Source organism: Salvelinus alpinus, chromosome 9 (assembly GCF_045679555.1).
Source record: "Salvelinus alpinus chromosome 9, SLU_Salpinus.1, whole genome shotgun sequence".
In the NCBI taxonomy this organism is placed as follows: Eukaryota; Metazoa; Chordata; class Actinopteri; order Salmoniformes; family Salmonidae; genus Salvelinus; species Salvelinus alpinus.
In genome coordinates this window covers 48,870,520-48,894,050 of record NC_092094.1, presented here as the reverse complement: position 1 = coordinate 48,894,050, position 23,531 = coordinate 48,870,520, and the positions used below count along the sequence as shown (strand labels likewise).

The window sequence follows — 23,531 nt, the reverse complement described above, 5'->3', positions numbered from 1 at the left end:
AAGATGGCAAGATGCAGTAGATGATATAGAGTACAGTATATACATATGAGATGGGTAATGTAGGGTATGTAAACATTATATTAAGTGGCATTGTTTAAAGTGGCTAGTGGTACATTTTTACATAATTTCCATCAATTCCCATTTTTAAAGTGGCTGGAGTTGAGTCAGTATGTTGGCAGCGGCCGCTAAATGTTAGTGGTGGCTGTTTAACAGTCTGATGGCCTTGAGATAGAAGCTGTTTTTCAGTCTCTCGGTCCCTGCTTTGATGCACCTGTACTGACCTCGCCTTCTGGATGATAGCGGGGTGAACAGGCAGTGGCTTGGGTGGTTGTTGTCCTTGATGATCTTTATGGCCTTCCTGTGACATCGGGTGGTGTAGGTGTCCTGGAGGGCAGGTAGTTTGCCCCCGGTGGTGCGTTCTGCAGACCTCACTACCCTCTGGAGAGCCTTACGGTTGTGGGCGGAGCAGTTGCCGTACCAGGCGGTGATACAGCCCGACAGGATGCTCTCGATTGTGCATCTGTAGAAGTTTGTGAGTGCTTTTGGTGACAAGCCGAATTTCTTCAGCCTCCTGAGGTTGAAGAGGCGCTGCTGCGCCTTCTTCACAACGCTGTCTGTGTGGGTGGACCAATTCAGTTTGTCCGTGATGTGTACACCGAGGAACTTAAAACTTTCCACCTTCTCCACTACTGACCCGTCGATGTGGATAGGGGGGTGCTCCCTCTGCTGTTTCCTGAAGTCCACAATCATCTCCTTTGTTTTGTTGACGTTGAGTGTGAGGTTATTTTCCTGACACCACACTCCGAGGGCCCTCACCTCCTCCCTGTAGGCCGTCTCGTCGTTGTTGGTAATCAAGCCTACCACTGTAGTGTCATCCGCAAACTTGATGATTGAGTTGGAGGCGTGCATGGCCACGCAGTCGTGGGTGAACAGGGAGTACAGGAGAGGGCTCAGAACGCACCCTTGTGGGGCCCCAGTGTTGAGGATCAGCGGGGTGGAGATGTTGTTACCTACCCTCACCACCTGGGGGCGGCCCGTCAGGAAGTCCAGGACCCAGTTGCACAGGGCGGGGTCGAGACCCAGGGTCTCGAGCTTGATGACGAGTTTGGAGGGTACTATGGTGTTAAATGCTGAGCTGTAATCGATGAACAGCATTCTCACATGGGTATTCCTCTTGTCCAGATGGGTTAGGGCAGTGTGCAGTGTGGTTGCGATTGCGTCGTCTGTGGACCTATTGGGTCGGTAAGCAAATTGGAGTGGGTCTAGGGTGTCCGGTAGGGTGGAGGTGATATGGTCCTTGACTAGTCTCTCAAAGCACTTCATGATGACGGAAGTGAGTGCTACGGGGCGGTAGTCGTTTAGCTCAGTTACCTTAGCTTTCTTGGGAACAGGAACAATGGTGGCCCTCTTGAAGCATGTGGGAACAGCAGACTGGGATAAGGATTGATTGAATATGTCCGTAAACACACCAGCCAGCTGGTCTGCGCATGCTCTGAGGACGCGGCTGGGAATGCCGTCTGGGCCTGCAGCCTTGCGAGGGTTAACACGTTTAAATGTTTTACTCACCTCGGCTGCAGTGAAGGAGAGCCCGCAGGTTTTGGTAGGGGGCCGTGTCAGTGGCACTGTATTGTCCTCAAAGCGGGCAAAAAAGTTGTTTAGCCTGTCTGGGAGCAAGACATCCTGGTCCGCGACGGGGCTGGTTTTCTTTTTGTAATCCGTGATTGACTGTAGACCCTGCCACATACCTCTTGTGTCTAAGCTGTTGAATTGCGACTCGATTTTGTCTCTGTACTGGGACTTAGCCTGTTTGATTGCCTTGCGGAGAGAATAGCTACACTGTTTGTATTCGGTCATCACCTTGCCCTGGTTAAAAGCAGTGGTTCGCGCTTTCAGGTTTCACGCGAATGCTGCCGTCAATCCACGGTTTCTGGTTTGGGAATGTTTTAATCGTTGCTGTGGGTACGACATCGTCAATGCAATTCCTAATGAACTCGCTCACCGAATCAGCATATTCGTCAATATTGTTGTTGGACGCAATGCGGAACATATTCCAATCCGCGTGATCGAAGCAGTCTTGAAGCGTGGATTCAGATTGGTCGGACCAGCGTTGAACAGACCTGAGCGCGGGAGCTTATTGTTTTAGTTTCTGTTTGTAGGCTGGAATCAACAAAATGGAGTCGTGGTCAGCTTTTCCGAAAGGGGGGCGGGGGAGGGCCTTAAATGCGTCGCGGAAATTAGTATAACAATGATCTAGGGTTTTTCCAGCCCTGGTAGCACAATCGATATGCTGATAGAATTTAGGGAGTTTTGTTTTTAGATTAGCCTTGTTAAAATCCCCAGCTACGATGAATGCAGCCTCAGGGTGTGTGGTTTCCAGTTTACAAAGAGTCAGATAAAGTTTGTTCAGGGCCATCGATGTGTCTGCTTGGGGGGGAATATATACGGCTGTGATTATGATTGAAGAGAATTCCCTTGGTAGATAATGCGGTCGACATTTGATTGTGAGGAGTTCTAGATCAGGTGAACAGAATGACTTGAGTTCCTGTGTGTTGTTATGATGATCACACCACGTCTCGTTAATCATAAGGCATACCCCCCCGCCCCTCTTCTTACCAGAAAGATGTTTGTTTCTGTCGGCGCGATGCATGAAGAAACCAGCTGGCTGCACCGACTCCGTTAGCGTCTCTTGAGTTAGCCATGTTTCCGTGAAGCAGAGCACGTTGCAATCCCTGATGTCTCTCTGGAATGCTACCCGTGCTCGGATTTCATCAACCTTATTGTCAAGAGACTGGACATTGGCGAGTAGTATGCTAGGGAGTGGAGCGCGATGTGCCCGTCTCCGAAGCCTGACCACGAGACCGCCTCGTTTTCCCCTTTTACGGCGTCGCACAGGGTCGCCGGCTGGGATCAGATCCATTGTATTGGGTGGAAGGCAAAACACTGGATCCGTTTCGGGAAAGTCATATTCCTGGTAGGAACGATGATGAGTTGACGTTAATCGTATATTCAGTAGTTCCTCCCGACTGTATGTAATGAAACCTAAGATTACCTGGGGTACCGATGTAAGAAATAACACATAAAAAAACAAAATACTGCATATTTTCCAAGGAACGCGAAGCGAGGCGGCCATCTCTTTTCGGCGCCGGTCAACTGACCCTTAGGCCGTTTAAAACCAAAAAAATGTGGTGTCGATATGACTCAGAAACATTATTTCTAGTGTCAAACTTGACTACAAAGTGTAAATGGGATAATTGTAACCCGTTTCAAGAAGCTAGGCATATGTCACACGTCACTACTTCAGACTACTTTTTTTGTGACCCATGCACGTAGCTTCATGTGGCTGATTATAGCATTTATATCACATGACCCATCAATTAAGACACATGTTTAGACAAGCGTCATCTAATAATTAGAAAATGTTTCTACAATATTTTTTATCTGGACACTTTCAAAGTCAGATTAAGATATAGGCCAAAAACTAGATAGTGTATTTTTACCTGGAGTTTTTCCCCTATTGTAGGCTACTACTTAAACCACTTTTAGTATAGTAAACAACCAAAGAGTTCAAGACTATCTTACTCCCTCTGTTTAGCACATGGCCTCACAAGTGAATCATTAAAGAGACAGGCGGGGCTAAAGCTTAAGAGCGTGTGAACAATGTTGAATAGGTCTAGACAAAGTAGCACTCCAGTAGGCGTACCAAAACATTCAACGGCCACTTTCTCAAAAGTGGGGTTACAAGTTTATCAACTTTCAAAGCAGAATTACTTTCCCATGACATACCATTTTGTAGCTCTGTCTCTACTTTTATCCAATGGGGAAAAAACTATTTTAGGCCTCCCGAGTGGCGCAGCGGTCTAAGGCACTGCATTGCAGTGCTAGCTGCATCACTACAGATCCTGGCTGTGTCGCAGCCAGCCGCGACCGGGTTGTCCTTGTCCCATCGCACTCTAGCGACTCCTGTGGTAGGCCGGGCGCAGTGCACGCTGACATGGTCACCAGGTGTACGGTGTTTCCTCCGACACATTGGTGCGGCTGGCTTTGGTGAGGCTGGCTTTGGTGAGGCTGGCATTGGTGCGGCTGGCATTGGTGCGGCTGGCATTGTGTCAAGAAGCAGTGTGGCTTGGCAGAGTCGTGTTTCGGAGGACGCACGGCTCTCGACCTTTGCCTCTCCCGAGTCCATACGGGAGTTGCAGCAATGGGACAGGACTAACAACAAATTGGATACCACAAAATAGGGGAGAAAAAGGGGTAAAAAAATGTTTATAACAAAACCACATACAAAAAAAACTGACAAGGGGTGGCTACTTTGAAGAATCTCAAATATAACATATTTTGATTTGTTTTACACTTTTTCAGTTACTACATGTTTCCATGTGTTATTTCATAGTTTTGATATCTTCACTATTATTCTACGAATCAGAAAATAGTAAAAATAAAGAAACACCCTGGAATGAGTAGGTGTCCAAACTTTTGACTGGTATTATATATATCAGTATAAACACTTTTTCCCTTAAAAGTTATGAGGTCCAAAAGGCACCACATCAAGATAATGTGTAATGTGATGTAGTCAGAGGAAGATGTGTGTAGCTCACGTTAGCTAGCTACCTTGCTAACAACAGCTAACTGTAGTACATTGGCATTTAGGTCAATACAGGACAGGCTCTTGGATACTAGCTTCCAAGCTTATCATAGGATGTAGCTAGCTTGCTTTCAATGATATTTCAACTCAAACTGGCTAGCCAACTTGTTTCAACTCAGACAAAAATATAACTAACCCGGATTTGCAAGTTAAGTAGCTAGCTAGCTAGCATTTCGGATTCGTCTTCTAACACAAAACAACATGCCTGTTCTCATAAAAGTTTGTGTATTTTCTAAGGCAAAAACGAATTAAGGATGGTACTTGTCTACTACAAATACAGCTATGGCTCTGGCAGCAAATATCAACATGTATCAGTAAGCATTCAGCAATGTACACAGCTGTTTGCATAGTCACGGCATCAGTGTCACCGGCCTGGATCTATCCTGTAGTTACAGTCCCTCTTTTAGCATATAAATTGCTTCCAAACTAGAGAAAGTTATTTATCCTCGCTATATGTTTATTGGGTGATACTTTATTCCATTCACAGGCCAAGTACAGAACCTGGTGGATTTTTTTTCAGCAGCGTCGTGGGAACCCTGCTAACATATCAAGAGCTGTTACAGAAGGGCCAACTCATCCCTAACCATCTCAATTGGATTGAGTTTGGGTGATTGTGGAGGCCAGGTCATCTGATGCAGCACTCCATCACTCTCATTCCTGGTCAAATAGCCCTTACACAGCCTGGAGGTGTTTTTCGGGTCATTGTTCTGTTGAAAAACAAATGATAGTCCCACTAACCGCAAAACAGAAGGGATGGCGTATCACTGCAGAATGCTGTGGTAGCCATGCTGGTTAAGTGTGCCTTGAATTCTAAATAAATCACGACAGTGTCACCAGCAAAGCATCCCCACACCATCACACCTCCATGTTTCACAGTGGGAACCACACATGCGGAAATCATCCGTTCACCTACTCTGCGTCTCACAAAGACACGGCGGTTGGAACCAAAAATCTGAAATTTGGACTCATCAGACCAAAGGACAGATTTCCACCGGTCTAATATCCATTGCTCATGTTTCATGGCCCAAGCAAGTCTCTTCTTCTTAATGGTGTCCTTGGGCTACAATTTCTGAGGCTGGTAAACTCTAATGAACGTATCCTCTGCAGCAGAGGTAACTCTGGGTCTTCCTTTCCTGTGGCGGTCCTCGTGAGAGACAGTTTCATCATAGCACTTGATGGTTTTTGCAACTGCACTTGAAGAAACGTTCAAAGTTCTTGAAATTTTCCGGAGTGACTGACCTTCATGTCTTAAATGAATGATGGACTGTTGTTTCTCTTTGCTTATTTGAGCTGTTCATGCCATAATAGGGACTTGGTCTTTTACTAAATAGGGCTATCTTCTGTATACCACCTCTACCTTGTCACAACACAACTGATTGGCTTAAACGCATTAAGGAAAGAAATTCCAAATTAACTTTTAACAAGGCACACCTGTTCATTCAAATTCATTCCAGGTGACTACCTCATGAAGCTGGTTGAGAGAATGCCAAGAGTGTGCAAAGCTGTCATCAAGGCAAAGTGTGACTACTTTGAAGAATCTCAAATATAAAATATATTTTGAGTTGTTTAAAACTTTTTTGGTTACTACATGATTCCATGTGTGTTATTTCATAGTTTTGATGTCTTCACTAATATTCTACACGGTAGAAAATAGTGAAAATAAAGAAAAACCCTTGAATAAGTAGGTGTGTGCAAACTTTTGACTGTTACTGCATGTGTGAAAATGCCCCAACAGACACCTGGACAGGAAAGACAGATATCCAAAGCTGCTGTGAAGATTGGCAATCAAACAACAAAATGTGTGAAGATTTCCCTTTTTGCAAATCAAAGACTTCCGGCTAGAGGTCTGACAAACTATCACCTAGGTTGAAAAATAAAGTGCAGTACACAGTGCAGTACTCACGTAGAAAATGCTTTTCCAGTAAGGCAATTTCCAGGTGGCCTTTCAAGTCGTTGAGTCGATCTGTCTCAGCCCTCTGGTAGTCCTGGATGGCTGCAGCAGGCATAGTAAGTGTCCCTGGACCAGCCTGGATGTGGGCAAAGACACAAGGAAATGCAGGGGTGAATAAAGAAGAACAACCTCCTTGCCGATGTGAGCTATCGTAGGCTCTGGTTCAAAACAGTTGCACACAGAACCTCAAAATTCAGATATTGCAAAGCAAACACACACAAACACCCAAACAAACAATAATGGAGGCAAGCTGACTGCAGAAGACTTCATTTCACCCAACAGTTTCTCCCTGCACCATCAAGCCTGGCTCAAAAACAGCAGTATAATCCAGGCTTGTATGCCTGGTATCATGACCCAAAACACTGATAAAGGAACACAGATTTTGACAAAGAGAGAGAAACAAAAGGAGATTGAGATGGTGAGAGTGGGCAAGAGGAAAGATTGAGAAAGTGAGTGTGTGAGTGTGAGAGTGAGAGAGAGAGGATTGCCACAGTGAGATAGCCACTGGTGCCAACTTGTACGACACTACTCAGACAACAGAGCTGGGAGAGGGACATTTTCATTTCACATCCTCTCAGCAGGAGGAAAGACCGTTTGTGTCAGAAGGAGAGAAATCAGTGCAATAGCAGATTGCAATAGTGATGCTTGTTTGCTCTGTAAAATGATGAGAATAATAGAAAGACATTAACACTGTCCCTCTTTGCGCCATTTACCCGGAGAAGCAGTGACGCATTTCACTAGGTCTACTAGCTGACAAATGTAATGTACATCAATGTAATCCATCTGTGTAAATTAGACCTCAACGTTAATTAGATGTACCCCATAAAAGAGCTGAAGTGAATCAAAAGTGTTAAGTAATGACAGCCAGGCTTAACGGGGTTAAATACATCTGGAACGGTTATTTGACATGAGTTCATAAATCGATTACAACATAATGACAAAGGTGTCAAGATTATGATAAATAACCAGAGTGAGAAGAACCACACTGTTCCTGTTTCCATGAGAACAAGCCCAAGACACAAACAAAATGTGTCACTGTACAGTACTGAACTGGCTGAAGCCCAGTTTCCCAGAACTAAGACGTGTGTGGTTAGACATTACAGGGGCTGTGTTTAAGCATAATTCCACTGCACATAGGCGTTCCAGGTCAACGTTTGTTTGAGACACAGCGATCCTAAAAGGATCAACATCTCCAACTGTCTTCTCTTATATAGACTCGACGTGCAAGTTGGGTCTTGATATTTAGGAACCAGATCGGCTAGCTGAGCATTTGCACCAGTGCCAAGTTTGCACGTCTTTAGTGTGTATCTGTCAACTGTGAGATTTTTTTGGACACTTCATAAAGAACGCAATCAATTTGACCCAGTGTGGGATGATGTTATCAAATAACTCATGATAACTTTGATCTGTGTTAAATGGGGAAAACATGCATTCAACCTTTTCCTCTGAGTATATCTTCAAAGATCCAGCAGTTTTATCAACCTCTTTCCACAAAAATATGAACATCAACGCACCAGAATATGCCGACAAATGAAATAGTAAGATGAAAAACAGTTGTTCTTCTAATGTGCTCAGGGATGTTGAGTTGGTGGTAGGCCTTGGCACATGTCTAGTTTGACTAAGCTCTGCCTGCAGTGAAGCAGACAGCGGTTGTTAAGTCTTTCTCTCCATCCTCGCTTGAGTGAACTACATCAACAGGAAGGGGGTTGAATAAACATGAACGCCATGTATCAAAGGGGGGACATTTTGGCCAAAATCCCCCCGAAACTGGAAGCGGCACCTTGGTATGGCGAGTGAGTAGACTTAAAGTGATCTGGAAGATTCCAAACAAAATCAGGAAGCAAATATCTGTTTTGTTTCAGTGAGAATTAGTGAAGTGAAAGAGTCTGAAGAGATGCCATTTCTGTGGTTCTATTAACACTGATATTCACTTACAGGGTCTTGCACTTCTTCAGTGTCTTTCATTTCAAGTGAGGGCCGAGGCTTCATCAGAATCTCTTCGCTACATTCAGTGTCAGATGTGTTGGGCGAGTCGCCCAGATCCAGAAACACATCTGTCCGCTGACCCCGGGACCGGATTTTGTCCAACCGCTTAAGCATGTTAAACACAGTCGTCTTTATCTTAACATGGCGTATGGCATCCCTGTGGTGACAAAAAGGAAGAAAGAGACAGGTGATTAGAATAAAATATTGTACTGCCAACTCACTGACCAGGATGTGTCTCCATAAGGCGTTATATTGTCATTGTTAGGTTCTAATTATTAGAGTAAATACTCAGACAAAGCTCAAACCAAGTGTATTCTTCCCAGAGGATTGAACAGCTAAACAGACAAAGACATGGTTCCACCCGTGGTAGTATACATAACCCACTTTGGGTGCAGTCTCCTCCTTATCGCTAAACATTGCATCATTATTGCTAGGCTGGGAGCTGAGTGATATGGGCCTTAAACAGTTCCTCCCCTTATCTGTACTGCCACATGTGACCGTTTTCCCTGCACTCAGTCCCCCCCCCCCCCCAGCTTCATTATGGCACCCCTCATGTCTCTTTAATAACTAATGATTAATAGTAGTTCAAGCTCAGAAATCCAAACCCATCATCATTAATAAAAATATCGGAAAATTATGAAAATATATCAATATGACCAATTCTAAATGCCAATTTAAAGATTCCTGTGCAGCAATATAATACTTACATGTGCATTCCACATGACATTGCATTCTAGCACAGGCGTGAGGGTGGTATGAACGGCATAGTCATCCACATACAGTCATTCAATTCTGCAAGAGTAATGGGCACACAGCATGATTTCATTCCTATCAATTTCCTACAGGAGAAATAAAACCCTCTACTCAAATCAGTAATGAGACACTTACCGTAGAATAAACATGACTCCCATCACTTCTCCACATGATTAGACAATTCTAAAACGATGACAAAATAGCCAAATGGTGGACAGGAAGAATGTCTATTTCTTGTACCGTAACTTTGATCCCTTTTCATCTAGAATCTATTTTTCTAAGTATTATTCTTTCCCCAAAACTTAACTAGCTATACATGTTGCACCAGCAAAGTAGGGGCAGAGCGGTGTGAGACCAATGTGACTGAGGCGGTGTGGGTGAGACGGGCAATGATTTTAGGGCTGGGCCTCTCCAGCATTATCTCTTCACTCTATGTAGGTCAGACAGAACGCCGGACCCTTTAGCCTCTGCCCAGAGAGCGAGATTGAAAGAGAGATGTGGTACATGGCCAACTTGCATCGTTAATTAGGAGACTAGGCACCCTTTATAAGACGAGAGGTTTAATTTAGGAGGGTCATTCTAATTCATTTCAATCACATTTTGACCGCACTCCTTTTGATTTGAACAAAACGTTCCAAACATATTTACTTTTTTGGACCTGAATACCAAAACATTCAGGAGATAGAGGTGCCATAAGTTTACCCATTTTGCATACCCCACAATACAATGAGACATCTATGTCTGCATCACTGGAAAAGATAAATGGTTGAGTTTGATATAATTGAGTTTGATATATAAGCTTACAAAACTATTTGATCATTTCAACTAAAAAAAATACTTTTTTCAACTTGATTGGATTCCACCTGTGGTAAATTCAATTGATTGGAAATTATTTGGAAAGGCACACCCCTATCTACAGTATATAAGGTCCCACAGTTGACAGTGCATGGCAGTTTTCAAATGCACTATGTGAAACTGATAGATGCACACACACATGTTAATGTTTTTAAATGTATGTAAAATTGGAGTCTTTTGCCTGTAAATGTCATTTTTTCGTTGTGTCTGACCACAGTAAGACTAGCTGTTGCCATTGGCGTCGGCTAACGGGGATCCTAATAAATCAAATCTAAATCCCAAGGGTTCTCAACTATAAGCACCGTTTACCCGCGGGACCATGTGAACTACAACCCCGACGCTCTGTTTTATCATTTAGAAACATCAATAATCATTGCTTGCGATAAGGTTTTCGAAACATATGGATCTTATCTTTCATATCAGCGAGAATCTTTCAAAAAAAAAAAAAAAGACACTTGCTGTAGCAGGTTTGCACAGATCCATACGGGTGTGTGACTTCAGCCGACAAAATACACTTCCACTACACTTCTTCCCCGAGTACACTTACACACAGGTGTAGCACGTATTCTGTAAACAAGCGCTGTAACATGGAGATATGGCTGCGTGGGAACACTAACCCTAAACTTATCAAGATGTGTAGTAATTTAACCTTCGTCTTTTTTATACATACACTTAGGTTGGAGTCATTAAAACTAATTCTTTCAACCACTCCACAAATGTCTTGTTAATAAACTATAGTTTTGGCAAGTCGGCTAGGACATCTACTTTGTGCATGACACAAGTAATTCTTCCAACAATTGTTTACAGACAGATTACTTCACTTATAATTCACTGTATCACAAGTCCCGTGAGTCAGAAGTTTACATACACTAAGTTGACTGTGCCTTTAAACAGCTTAGAAAATTCCAGAAAATGATGTCATGGCTTTAGAAGCTTCTGATAGGCTAATTGACATAATTTGAGTCAATTGGAGGTGTAGATGTGGATGTATTTCAAGGCCTACCTTCAAACTCAGTGCCTCTTTGCTTGACATCATGGGAAAAGCAAAAGAAATCAGCCAAGACCTCAGAAAAAAAGATTGTAGACCTCCACAAGTCTGGTTCATCCTTGGGAGCAATTTCCAAATGCCTGAAGGTACCACGTTCATCTGTACAAATAATAGTACGCAAGTATAAATACCATGGGACCACGCAGCCGTCATACCGCTCAGGAAGGAGACGCGTTCTGTCTCCTGGAGATGAACGTACTCTGGTGCGAAAAGGTCAAATCAATCCCAGAACAACAGCAAAGGACCTTGTGAAGATTCTGGAGTGAACAGAGACAAAAGTATCTATATCCACAGTAAAACGAGTCCTATATTGACATCACCTGAAAGGCCGCTCAGCAAGGAAGAAGCCACTGCACCAAAACCGCCCAAAAAAAGCCAGACTATGGTTTGCAACTGCAAATGGGGACAAAGATTGTACTTTTTGGAGAAATGTCCTCTGGTCTGATGAAACAAAAATAGAACTGTTTGTCCATAATTACCATTGTTATGTTTGGACAAAAGGAGGAGGAGGCTTGCAAGCCAAAAAACACCATCCCAACCGTGAAGCACGGGGGTGGCAGCATCATGTTGTGGGAGTGCTTTGCTGCAGGAGGGACTGGTGCACTTCACAAAATAGATGGTATCATGAGGTAGGAAAATTATGTGGCTGTATTGAAGCAACATCTCAAGACATCAGTCAGGAAGTTAAAGCTTGGTCGCAAATGAAACTTCCAAATGGACAATGACCCCAAGCATACTTCCAAAGTTGTGGCAAAATGGCTTAAGGACAACAAGTCAAGGTATTGGAGTTACCATCACAAAGCCCTGAGCTCATACCTTTAGAAAATTTGGTGGCAGAACTGAAAAAGCGTTTGCGAGCAAGGAGGCCTACAAACCTGACTCAGTTACACCAGCTCTGTCAGGAGAAATGGGCCAAAATTAATTCTTTCTACTATTATTCTGACATTTCACATTCTTAAAATAAAGTGGTGATCCTAACTGACCTCAGACAGGGAATTGTTTCCTGGATTAAATGTCAGGAATTGTGAAAAACTGAGTTTAACTTCTCTGCGCTACGGGTCCCTTTAGCGAGATCATTTTCCTAAACAACCGCTGAATTGCAGGGCGCAAAATATTACAAAAAATATTTATAATCATGCAATCACAAGTGAAATATACCAAAACACAGCTTAGCTTGTTGTTAATCCACCTATCATGTCAGATTCTGAAAATATGCTTTGCAGCGAAAGCAATCCAAGCTTTTGTGAGTGTATCAATCAATGCTAGAACAGCTATCCCCAAATTAGCATGGTCACGTAAGTCAGAAAAGCAATACAATTAATCGCTTACCTTTGATAATCTTCGGATGTTTGCACTCACGAGACTCCCAGTTACACAATAAATGTTATTTTTGTTCGATAAATATTACTTTTATAACAAAAAAACGCCATTTGGGTTGCGCGTTATGTTCAGAAAATCAAAGCCTCGTTCCGTTCGACGAAAATTCCAAAAAGTATCCGTAATGTTCGTAGAAACATGTCAAATGTTTTTTATAATCAACCTTCAAGTTGTTTTTAACAAACATAATCGACAATATTTCAACCGGACCGTAACCTATTCAATAAAAGAGAGAAAGAAAATGGAGAGCTACCCCTCTCGTGCGCAGGAACTAATCAAAGGACACCTGACTAGTTTTATAAAATCTTGCTAATTTTTCAAAATAAAAGCCTGAAACTATGTCTAAAGCCTGGTCGGAGCCTGAGGAAGCCATTGGAAAAGGAATCTGGTTGATACCCCTTTAAATGGAAGAAAGACGGGCAAGGAAACACAGATTAAAAATAAAAAAAATCACTTCCGGGCTAGATTTCCTCAGGTTTTCGCCTGCAGAATCAATTTTGTTATACTCACAGACAATATTTTGACAGTTTTGGAAACTTTGGAGTGTTTCCTATCCTAATCTGTAAATTATATGCATATTCTACAATCTGGACCTGAGAAATAGTCCATTTACCTTGGGAACATTATTTAAAAAATAAATAAAAATCTGACCCCTAGCGTTAAATGTATTTGGCTAAAGTGTATGTAAACTTCCGACTTCAACTGTAGCTACACTGTTTGTATTCTGTCATGTTTCCGGTCGCCTTGCCATGATTAAAAGCAGTGGTTCGCGCTTTCAGTTTTGCGCGAATGCTGCCATCACGATTTCTGGTTGGGGAAGGTTTCAATAGTCACCGTGGGTGCAACATCACCGATGCACTTGCTAATAAACTCGCTCACCGAATCAGCGTATACATCAATGTTGTTGTCTGAGGCTATCCGGAACATTTCCCAGTCCACGTGATCAAAGCAATCTTGAAGCGTGAAATCAGATTGGTCGGACCAGTATTGAACAGACCTGAGCATGAGCGTTTCCTGTTTTAGTTTCTGTCTATAGGCTGGGAGCAATAAAATGGAGTTGTGGTCAGATTTGCCGAAAGGAGGGCGAGGGAGGGCTTTGTATGTGTTGCGGAAGTTAGAGTAGCAATGATCCAGAATGCTGCCAGCCCGGGTCGCGCATTCGATATGCTGATACAATTTAGGGAACCTTCTTTTCAGATGAGCTTTGTTAAAATCCCCAGCCACAATAAATGCAGCCTCAGGATATGTGGTTTCCAGTTTACATAGAGTCCAATGAAGTTCTTTCAGGGCCGTCGAGGTGTCTGCTTGGGGGGGATATACACGGCTGTGATTATAATCGAAGAGAATTCTCTTGGTAGATAATGCGGTTGGCATTTGATTGTAAGGAATTCTAGGTCAGGTGAACAAAAGGACTTGAGTTCCTGTATGTTGTTATGATCACACCACGACTCGTTAATCATAAGGCATTCACACCTGCCCTTCTTCTTACCAGAGAGATGTGTGTCTCTGTCGGCGCGATGTGTGAAAAAAACGGGTGGCTGTACCTACTCTAACGTATCCCGACCCATTGTCCTCGGTGGGGGTCCAAACAGAGGATCTGCTTCGGGAATGTTGTATTCCTGGTCGTAATGTTTTTAAGTTGACGTTGCTCTTAAATCCAATAGTTCTTCCCGGCTGTATGTAATAAGGCTTACAATTTCCTGGGGTAACAGTGTAAGAAATAATACATAAAGAAACTAAATACTGCATAGTTTCCTAAGAACACGAAGCGAGGCGACCATCTCTGTCGGCGCCATGTTGTGTCTATGAACGTGGTACACTAAGTTGACTGTGCCTTTAACATCTCTGGGATATTCGGGACGCAAGCGTCCCACCTCAACAACGGCCAGTGAAATTGCAGGGCGCCCAATTCAAAAGAACAGAAATCTCATAAATATAATTCCTTAAACATTCAAGTATTTTACACCATTTTAAAGATAAACTTGTTGTAAATCCAGCCACAGTGTCCGATTTCAAAAAGGCTTTACGACGAAAGCACACCAAACGATTATGTTAGGTCAGTACCTAATCACAGAAAAACACAGCCATTTTTCCAGCCAAAGAAAGGAGTCACAAAAAGCAGAAATAGAAATAAAATGAATCACTAACCTTTGATGATCTTCATCAGATGACACTCATAGGACTTCATATTACACAATACATGTATGTTTTGTTCGATAAAGTTCATATTTATATCAAACATCTTAGTTTACATTGGCGCGTTATGTTCAGTAGTTCCAAAACATCTGGTGATTTTGCAGAGAGCCACATATACTTACAGAAATACTCAAAATAAACATTGCTAAAAGATACAAGTGTTATGCATTGAATTTTAGATCCACTTCTCCTTAATGCAACCGTTGTCAGATTTCAACAAAGCTTTACCGAAAAAGCAGGCCATGCAATAATCTGAGTACAGCGCTCAGACAACAAAACAAGCCATACAGATATCAGAAAGTCAGAAATAGCATTATAAATATTCACTTACCTTTGATGATCTTCATCAGAATGCACTCCCAGGAATCCCAGTTCCACAATGTTTGATTTGTTCAATAAAGTCCATCATTTATGTCCAAATACCTCCTTTTTGTTTGCGCGTTTAGTACACAATCCAAACTCACGAGACGCGGGCAAGTCCAGGCGAAAATTCAGATAAAGTCATTACAGATCGTAGAAACATGTCAAACGAAGTATAGAATCAATCTTTAGGATGTTTTTATCATAAATCTTCAATAATGTTCCAACCGGAGAATTCCTTTGTCTGTAGAATTGCAATGGAACGTAAACTACCTCTCACGTGACCGCGCGTGAACAGCTCGTGGCACTCTGCCAGACCTCAAATCAAATCAAATTTTATTTGTCACATACACATGGTTAGCAGATGTTAATGCGAGTGTAGCAAAATGCTTGTGCTTCTAGTTCCGACAATGCAGTAATAACCAACAAGTAATCTAACCTAACAATTCCAAAACTACTACCTTATACACACAAGTGTAAAGGGATAAAAAATATGTACATAAAGATATATGAATGAGTGATGGTACAGAACGGCATAGGCAAGATGCAGTAGATGGTATAGTGTACAGTCTATACATATGAGATGAGTAATGTAGGGTATGTAAACATAAAGTGGCATAGTTTAAAGTGGCTAGTGATACAGGTATTACATAGAGATGGCAAGATGCAGTAGATGATATAGAGTACAGTATATACATATACATATGAGATGAGTAATGTAGGGTATGTAAACATTATATTAAGTGCATTGTTTAAAGTGGCTAGTGATACATTTTTACATAATTTCCATCAATTCCCATTATTAAAGTGGCTGGAGTTGAGTCAGTATGTTGGCAGCGGCCACTAAATGTTAGTGGTGGCTGTTTAACAGTCTGATGGCCTTGAGATAGAAGCTGTTTTTCAGTCTCTCGGTCCCTGCTTTGATGCACCTGTACTGACCTCACCTTCTGGATGATAGCGGGGTGAACAGGCAGTGGCTCGAGTGGTTGTTGTCCTTGATGATCTTTATGGCCTTCCTGTGACATCGGGTGGTGTAGGTGTCCTGGAGGGCAGGTAGTTTGCCCCCGGTGATGCGTTGTGCAGACCTCACTACCCTGTGGAGAGCCTTACGGTTGTGGGCGGAGCAGTTGCCGTACCAGGCGGTGATACAGCCCGACAGGATGCTCTCGATTGTGCACCTGTAGAAGTTTGTGAGTGCTTTTGGTGACAAGCCGAATTTCTTCAGCCTCCTGAGGTTGAAGAGGCGCTGCTGCGCCTTCTTCACAACGCTGTCTGTGTGGGTGGACCAATTCAGTTTGTCCGTGATGAGTACACCGAGGAACTTAAAACTTTCCACCTTCTCCACTACTGTCCCGTCGATGTGGATAGGGGGGTGCTCCCTCTGCTGTTTCCTGAAGTCCACAATCATCTCCTTTGTTTTGTTGACGTTGAGTGTGATGTTATTTTCCTGACACCACACACCGAGGGCCCTCACCTCCTCCCTGTAGGCCATCTCGTCGTTGTTGGTAATCAAGCCTACCACTGTAGTGTCGTCTGCAAACTTGATGATTGAGTTGGAGGCGTGCATGGCCACGCAGTCGTGGGTGAACAGGGAGTACAGGAGAGGGCTCAGAACGCACCCTTGTGGGGCCCCAGTGTTGAGGATCAGCGGGGTGGAGATGTTGTTACCTACCCTCACCACCTGGGGGCGGCCCGTCAGGAAGTCCAGGACCCAGTTGCACAGGGCGGGGTCGAGACCCAGGGTCTCGAGCTTGATGACGAGTTTGGAGGGTACTATGGTGTTAAATGCTGAGCTGTAGTCGATGAACAGCATTCTCACATAGGTATTCCTCTTGTCCAGATGGGTTAGGGCAGTGTGCAGTGTGGTTGCGATTGCGTCGTCTGTGGACCTATTGGGTCGGTAAGCAAATTGGAGTGGGTCTAGGATGTCAGGTAGGGTGGAGGTGATATGGTCCTTGACTAGTCTCTCAAAGCACTTCATGATGACGGAAGTGAGTGCTACGGGGCGGTAGTCGTTTAGCTCAGTGACCTTAGCGTTCTTGGGAACAGGCACAATGGTGGCCCTCTTGAAGCATGTGGGAACAGCAGACTGGGATAAGGATTGATTGAATATGTCCTTAAACACACCAGCCAGCTGGTCTGCGCATGCTCTGAGGACGCGGCTGGGAATGCCGTCTGGGCCTGCAGCCTTGCGAGGGTTAACACGTTTAAATGTTTTACTCACCTCGGCTGCAGTGAAGGAGAGCCCGCAGGTTTTGGTAGCGGGCCGTGTCAGTGGCACTGTATTGTCCTCAAAGCGAGCAAAAAAGTTATTTAGTCTGTCTGGGAGCAAGACATCCTGGTCTGCGACGGGGCTGGTTTTCTTTTTGTAATCCGTGATTGACTGTAGACCCTGCCACATGCCTCTTGTGTCTGAGCTGTTGAATTGCGACTCTACTTTGTCTCTATACTGGGACTTAGCTTGTTTGATTGCCTTGCGGAGGGAATAGCTACGCTGTTTGTATTCGGTCATGTTTCCTGTCACCTTGCCCTAGTTAAAAGCAGTGGTTCGCGCTTTCAGTTTCACGCAAATGCTGCCATCAATCCACGGTTTCTGGTTTGGGAAAGTTTTAATCGTTGCTGTGAGTACGACATCCTCAATGCACTTTCTAATGAACTCGCTCACCGAATCCGCATATTCGTCAATGTTGTTGTTGGACGCGATGCGGAACATATCCCAATCCACGTGATCGAAGCAGTCTTGAAGCGTGGAATCAGATTGGTCGGACCAGCGTTGAACAGACCTGAGCGCGGGAGATTGCTGTTTTAGTTTCTGTTTGTAGGCTGGAAGCAACAAAATGGAGTCGTGGTCAGCTTTTCCGAAAGGAGGGCGGGGGAGGGCCTTATATGCATCGCGGAAGTTAGTATAACAATGATCCAAGGTTTTACCAGCCCTGGTAGCACAATCGATATGCTGATAGAATTTAGGGAGTTTTATTTTCAGATTAGCCTTGTTAAAATCCCCAGCTACGATGAATGCAGCCTCAGGGTGTGTGGTTTCCAGTTTACAAAGAGTCAGATAAAGTTCGTTCAGGGCCATCGATGTGTCTGCTTGGGGGGAATATATACGGCTGTGATTATAATCAAAGAGAATTCCCTTGGTAGATAATGCGGTCGACATTTGATTGTGAGGAATTCTAAATCTGGTGAACAGAATGACTTGAATTCCTGTATGTTGTTATGATCACACCACGTCTCGTTGATCATAAGGCATACACCCCCGCCCCTCTTCTTACCAGAAAGATGTTTGTTTCTGTCGGCGCGATGCGTGAAGAAACCAGCTGGCTGCACCGACTCCGTTAGCGTCTCTCGAGTGAGCCATGTTTCCGTGAAACAAAGACGTTACAATCCCTGATGTCTCTCTGGAATGTTACCCGTGCTCGGATTTCATCAACCTTCATCAACCTCTGACTCATTCAGCTACCATTCCCCCCTCCTTCACAGTAGAAGCATCAAACAAGGTTCTAAAGACTGTTGACATCTAGTGGAAGCCTTAGGAAGTGCAATATGACCCCATTTCCCCTGTATCTTGGATAGGCAAAGAGTTGAAAAACTACAAACCTCAGATTTTCCACTTCCTGGTTGGATTTCTTCTCATGTTTTTGCCTGCCATATGAGTTCTGTTATACTCACAGACATCATTGAAACAGTTTTAGTAAACTTCAGAGTGTTTTCTATCCAAATCTACTAATAATATGCATATTCTAGCTTTTAGGACTGAGTAGCAGGCAGTTTACTCTGTGCACGTTTTTATCCAAGCTACTCAATACTGCCCCCCCGTCCCAAAGAAGTTTACCCTCTGTTCCCCCATGTTTGTTTGTGAGTGATTGTTTCTATGTAGGAAGGTCCGTTATTGTGGGCTCTGTTTTTGTATTGCATTTATTATATGTTGAATAAAATATGTTTATTTACTCCTATCTGCTGTCCTGCGCCTGACTCCTATACACCAGCTACACATAGACCTCCTGACAGAATCACTCACTGAAAGAATGGAGTCAGCAGGAGCAGACGCCCTCCCCTCCGAGATAGAGGAGCCAGCTGCACGCGACCATATTGCAACATCTGGGCACCGCCATGAATCGCGTGCTGCAGAAGATGGATCGTTGGGAGAGAGGAGGAGGTTGTCCAGCGCCTCCACCAGCCCCACTACAGCAGGTTCCACTGTCCACCCCTCGTTCACCCGGTTCCAGCAGGATCCGGCTCCTGAAGGAGTATGATGGGACGACTGCCGGATGCCAGGGGTTTCTACTACAGCTGGAGCTCTACCTGGCGACCGTCCACCAGGCTCCTTCGGGGCGTGAGAGTGTGTCCGCCCTCGTCTCCTGCCTCTCAGGCAAAGCCCTGGAGTGGGCCAACGCCGTATGGAGTGAGGGAGACGCGGTGTTGGACCATTACACAGAGTTCACCCGCCACCCGAACGTCTGTTCCACCTGAGGCAGGGGACGAGGAGCGCACAGGATTTCACCTTGGACTTCCGGACACTGGCCGCCAGCGCAGGATGGAACGACAGGGCCCTGATCGATCACTACAAGTGCAGTCTACGCGAGGACGTCCGTCGGGAGTTGGCCTGCCGAGACACCACCCTCACATTGGACCAGTTGGTGGACATGTCCATCCGGCTGGACATCCTGCTGACTGCCCGCGGATGTCCAGATCGGGGCTTGTCAGTTCCATCCCCCAGCACCTCCGCTCCGATGCCCATGGAGCCGGGATGTGTTGCACCATCTGTGGCCGCAGAGGCCACACTGCTGGTCGGTGCTGGGGGGGTTCCTCAGGGAGTCGAGGCAGCAGACAGGGCACCATCGTGTCACCACAGGTGAGTCGGCACCAGGCTCACCCAGAGCCCCCTGTTGCTCACATGTATGTGTTTATTTCATTTCCGGAGTTTTCCCCGCATTCCCAGCATAAGGCGCTCGTAGATTCAGGCGCAGCTGGCAATTTTATTGACCGTTCATTTGCCCTTAGTTTAGGCATCCCCCTTGTTCCTGTGGATATGCCCTTCCCTGTGCACGCCCTAGATAGTCGACCATTAGGGTCAGGGCTGATTAGGGAGGCCACCGCTCCACTAGACATAGTTACACAGGAGGGTCATAAGGAGAGACTCAGTCTCTTCCTTATTGATTCTCTTACGTTTCCCGTGGTGCTGGGCCTACCCTGGTTGGCCTATAATGACCCCACTATTTCGTGGCAACAGAGGGCTCTCAAGGGGTGGTCACGAGAGTGCTCAGGGAGGTGTGTGGGGGTTTCCATCGGTGCGACTACGGTGGAAAGTCCAGACCAGGTCTCCACCGTGCGCATCCCCTCAGATTATGCCGATTTGGCTCTCGCCTTCTGTAAGAAGAGGGCGACTAAATTACCACCTCATCGACGGGGGGATTGTGCGATAAATCTCCTGGCAGACGCAGCACTTCACAGGAGTCACGTGTATCCTCTGTCACAGGAGAAGACGGTGGCTATGGAAACATGTCTCCAAATCCCTGGGGCAGGGGTAAATTCGGCCCTCGACTTCACCTGCCTCCTCGAGTTTCTTTTTTGTGAAGAAGAAGGATGGGGGTCTGCGCCAGTGTATTGACTATTGAGGTATCAAACAGATCACCGTGAAGTACAGCTACCCACTGCCTCTCATCGCCAGTGCGATCGAGTCAATGCACGTGGCGCGCTTCTTCACAAAATTGGATCTCAGGAGCGCTTACAACCTGGTGCGTATCCGGGAGGAGGACGAGTGGAAGACAGCATTTAGTACCACCTCTGGGCACTATGAGTACCTCGTCATGCCGTACGGGTTGATAAACGACATTCTGATATACTCCACTACATGCGGCGAGCATGTGTCCCTGGTGCGCAGAGTGCTTAGTCGACTGTTGGAGCATGACCTGTACGTCAAGGCTGAGAAATGTCTGTTCTTCCAACAGTCCGTCTCCTTCCTAGGGTACCACATTTCCACTTCAGGGGTGGAGATGGAGAGTGACCGCATTTCAGCCGTGCGTAATTGGCCGACTCCCACCATGGTAAAGGAAGTACAACCCTTTTCTAGGGTTTGCCAACTACTACCGGAGGTTTATCCAGAGTTTTGGTCAGGTAGCAGCTCCCATTACCTCACTGCTGAAGGGGGTCCAGTGCGGCTGCAGTGGTCGGCTGAAGCGGACAGGGCTTTTGGTCACCTGAAGGCTCTGTTTACCTCGGCTCCCATGCTCGCTCATCCGGATCCCTCTTTGGCGTTCATAGTGGAGGTGGATGCGTCCGAGGCTGGGATAAGAGCCGTGCTCTCTCAGCGCTCGGGCACGCCACCAAAGCTCCGCCCCTGTGCTTTCTTTTCGAAGAAGCTCAGCCCGGTGGTGCGAAACTATGATGTGGGGGACCGGGAGCTGTTGGCTGTTGTCAAGGCTCTGAAGGTGTGGAGACATTGGCTTGAGGGGGCTAACCACCCATTTCTCATCTGGACTGACCATCGCAATCTGGAGTACATCCGGGCGGCGAGGTGACTGAACCCTCGCCAGGCAAGGTGGGCCATGTTCTTTCCCCTTTTTGTATTCACTCTGTCCTACAGACCAGGTTCCCAGAACGCTAAGGCAGACGCACTGTCCCGGATGTAAGACACAGAGGAGCGGTCCATGGATCACACTCCCATACTTCCGGCCTCTTGCCTGGTGGCACCGATGGTGTGGGAGTTGGACGCGGACATAGAGCGGGCGTTACGCACAATACTTATTTTCCACCATAATTTGCAAATAAATTCATTAAAAATCCTACAATGTGATTTTCTGGATTTTTTATTCTCAATTTTGTCTGTCATAGTTGAAGTGTACCTATGATGAACATTACAGGCCTCTCATCTTTTTAAGTGGAAGAACTTGCACAATTGGTGGCTGACTAAATACTTTTTTGCCCCACTGTATTATATGTTGAGTAAAATATGTTTATTTACTCATATCTGCTGTCCTGCAGCTGACTCCTATACACCAGCTACACATAGACCCCCTAACAGTATTTCAAGGTCTACCTTCAAACTCAGTGCCTCTTTGCTTGACATCATGGGAAAATCTAAATAAATCAGCCAAGACCTTAGGAAAAAAAATTGTAGACCTCCACAAGTCTGGTTCATCCTTGGGATCAATTTCCAAACGCCTGAAGATACCACGTTTATCTATAACAAAACAATAGTATGCAAGTATAAACACCATGGGACCACACAGCCGTCATACCTCTTAGGAAGGAAACACGTTCTGTCTCCTAGAGATGAACGTACTTTGGTGCGAAATGTGCAAATCAATCCCAGAACAACAGCAAAGGACCTTGTGAAGATGCTGAAGGAAACAGGTACAAAAGTATCTATCCTCAGTAAAACGAGTCCTATATCGACATAACCTGAAAGGCCGCTCAGCAAGGAAGAAGCCAGACTAAAAAAAGCCAGACTACGGTTTGCAACTGCACATGGGGACAAAGATCGTGTTTTTGGATGAATTTCCACTTTAAATAGTTAATGAAAACCAGTAACACTTCCTTTTTTTGTTCATCAGCTTCGCAACTGATGGATTTAATAGATCATTTTTAATAGCAATTACACTCTACAGTTGCTTTATAGTAATTAAGCTCTGTGCTTACCTTGCCTCAAAGTCTTCACACTTATAATACATCAATCAGCTCCTGCTCTGTCAGTCCTAGAATCTTCCCTTTCCCTATCTTTTACATTGGCATTTATACATTTTCCCCAAGCCGAGGCCTCTCTTGACTACAGCCACACATCACATCCTCCCTCTCACACGTAATGTTTAAGCAAAGTTTAAACCGAGTGGCGCAGCGGTCTAAGACACTGCATATCAGTGCTTGAGGCGTTTCGAATCCAGGCTGTATCACAACCGGCTGTGATTGGGAGTTCCACAGGGTGGCGCACAATTGGCCTAGCATTGTCCTGGTTTGGACGGTGTAGGCCGTCATTGTAGATAAGAATGTGTTCTTAACTGACTTGCTTGCCTAGCTAAAGAAAGGTTAAATAAAAAATATGTATAAAAATAAGTTACATAACACTTTGACTCCTTTTACACGTGGTGTCTACGCAGGTAGGTTAACACATTGTTTCCTTCATACATGAGAACAATCCGGGGTGTCATCCGTTTCAAAGGCCCACATGCCATCCTGCAGCTATAACCCAGGGCTTGAGTTTAACGGGGGTGTTGCTATATTAGATGAACCTCCGTTCTCCAGCAGAGGAGCATCTGCATACAGTCTACCCACACCAGTCACTTCCTCCCTGCCTTTAACTGGGTCAAGCTGTTCTCTAGCTGCTTATGGTTGGGTCTTCTTCCTTCCTGTCCTCCTTCCGCTTC

At 44.9% G+C, this 23,531-nt stretch overlaps 1 protein-coding gene across 2 annotated transcripts in view; it reads right to left on the bottom strand.

Annotated features, from left to right (window-relative positions):
* LOC139530252 (GRAM domain-containing protein 4-like) overlaps nt 1–10,818 on the bottom strand; it is an 85,647-nt gene extending 74,829 nt beyond the window's left edge. Inside the window, exons 1-4 of one of the 2 annotated variants that reach the window (XM_071326487.1) lie at nt 9,468–10,818; nt 9,287–9,371; nt 8,529–8,736; nt 6,546–6,669 (exon numbers count right to left, since the gene is read on the bottom strand). The gene's annotated coding sequence lies outside the window, so the exon portion shown is untranslated. The remainder of the gene's footprint in view (nt 1–6,545; nt 6,670–8,528; nt 8,737–9,286; nt 9,372–9,467) is intronic. The other variant, XM_071326484.1, reaches the window with a different exon arrangement.
* Between the last annotated feature and the right edge of the window lie 12,713 nt (nt 10,819–23,531).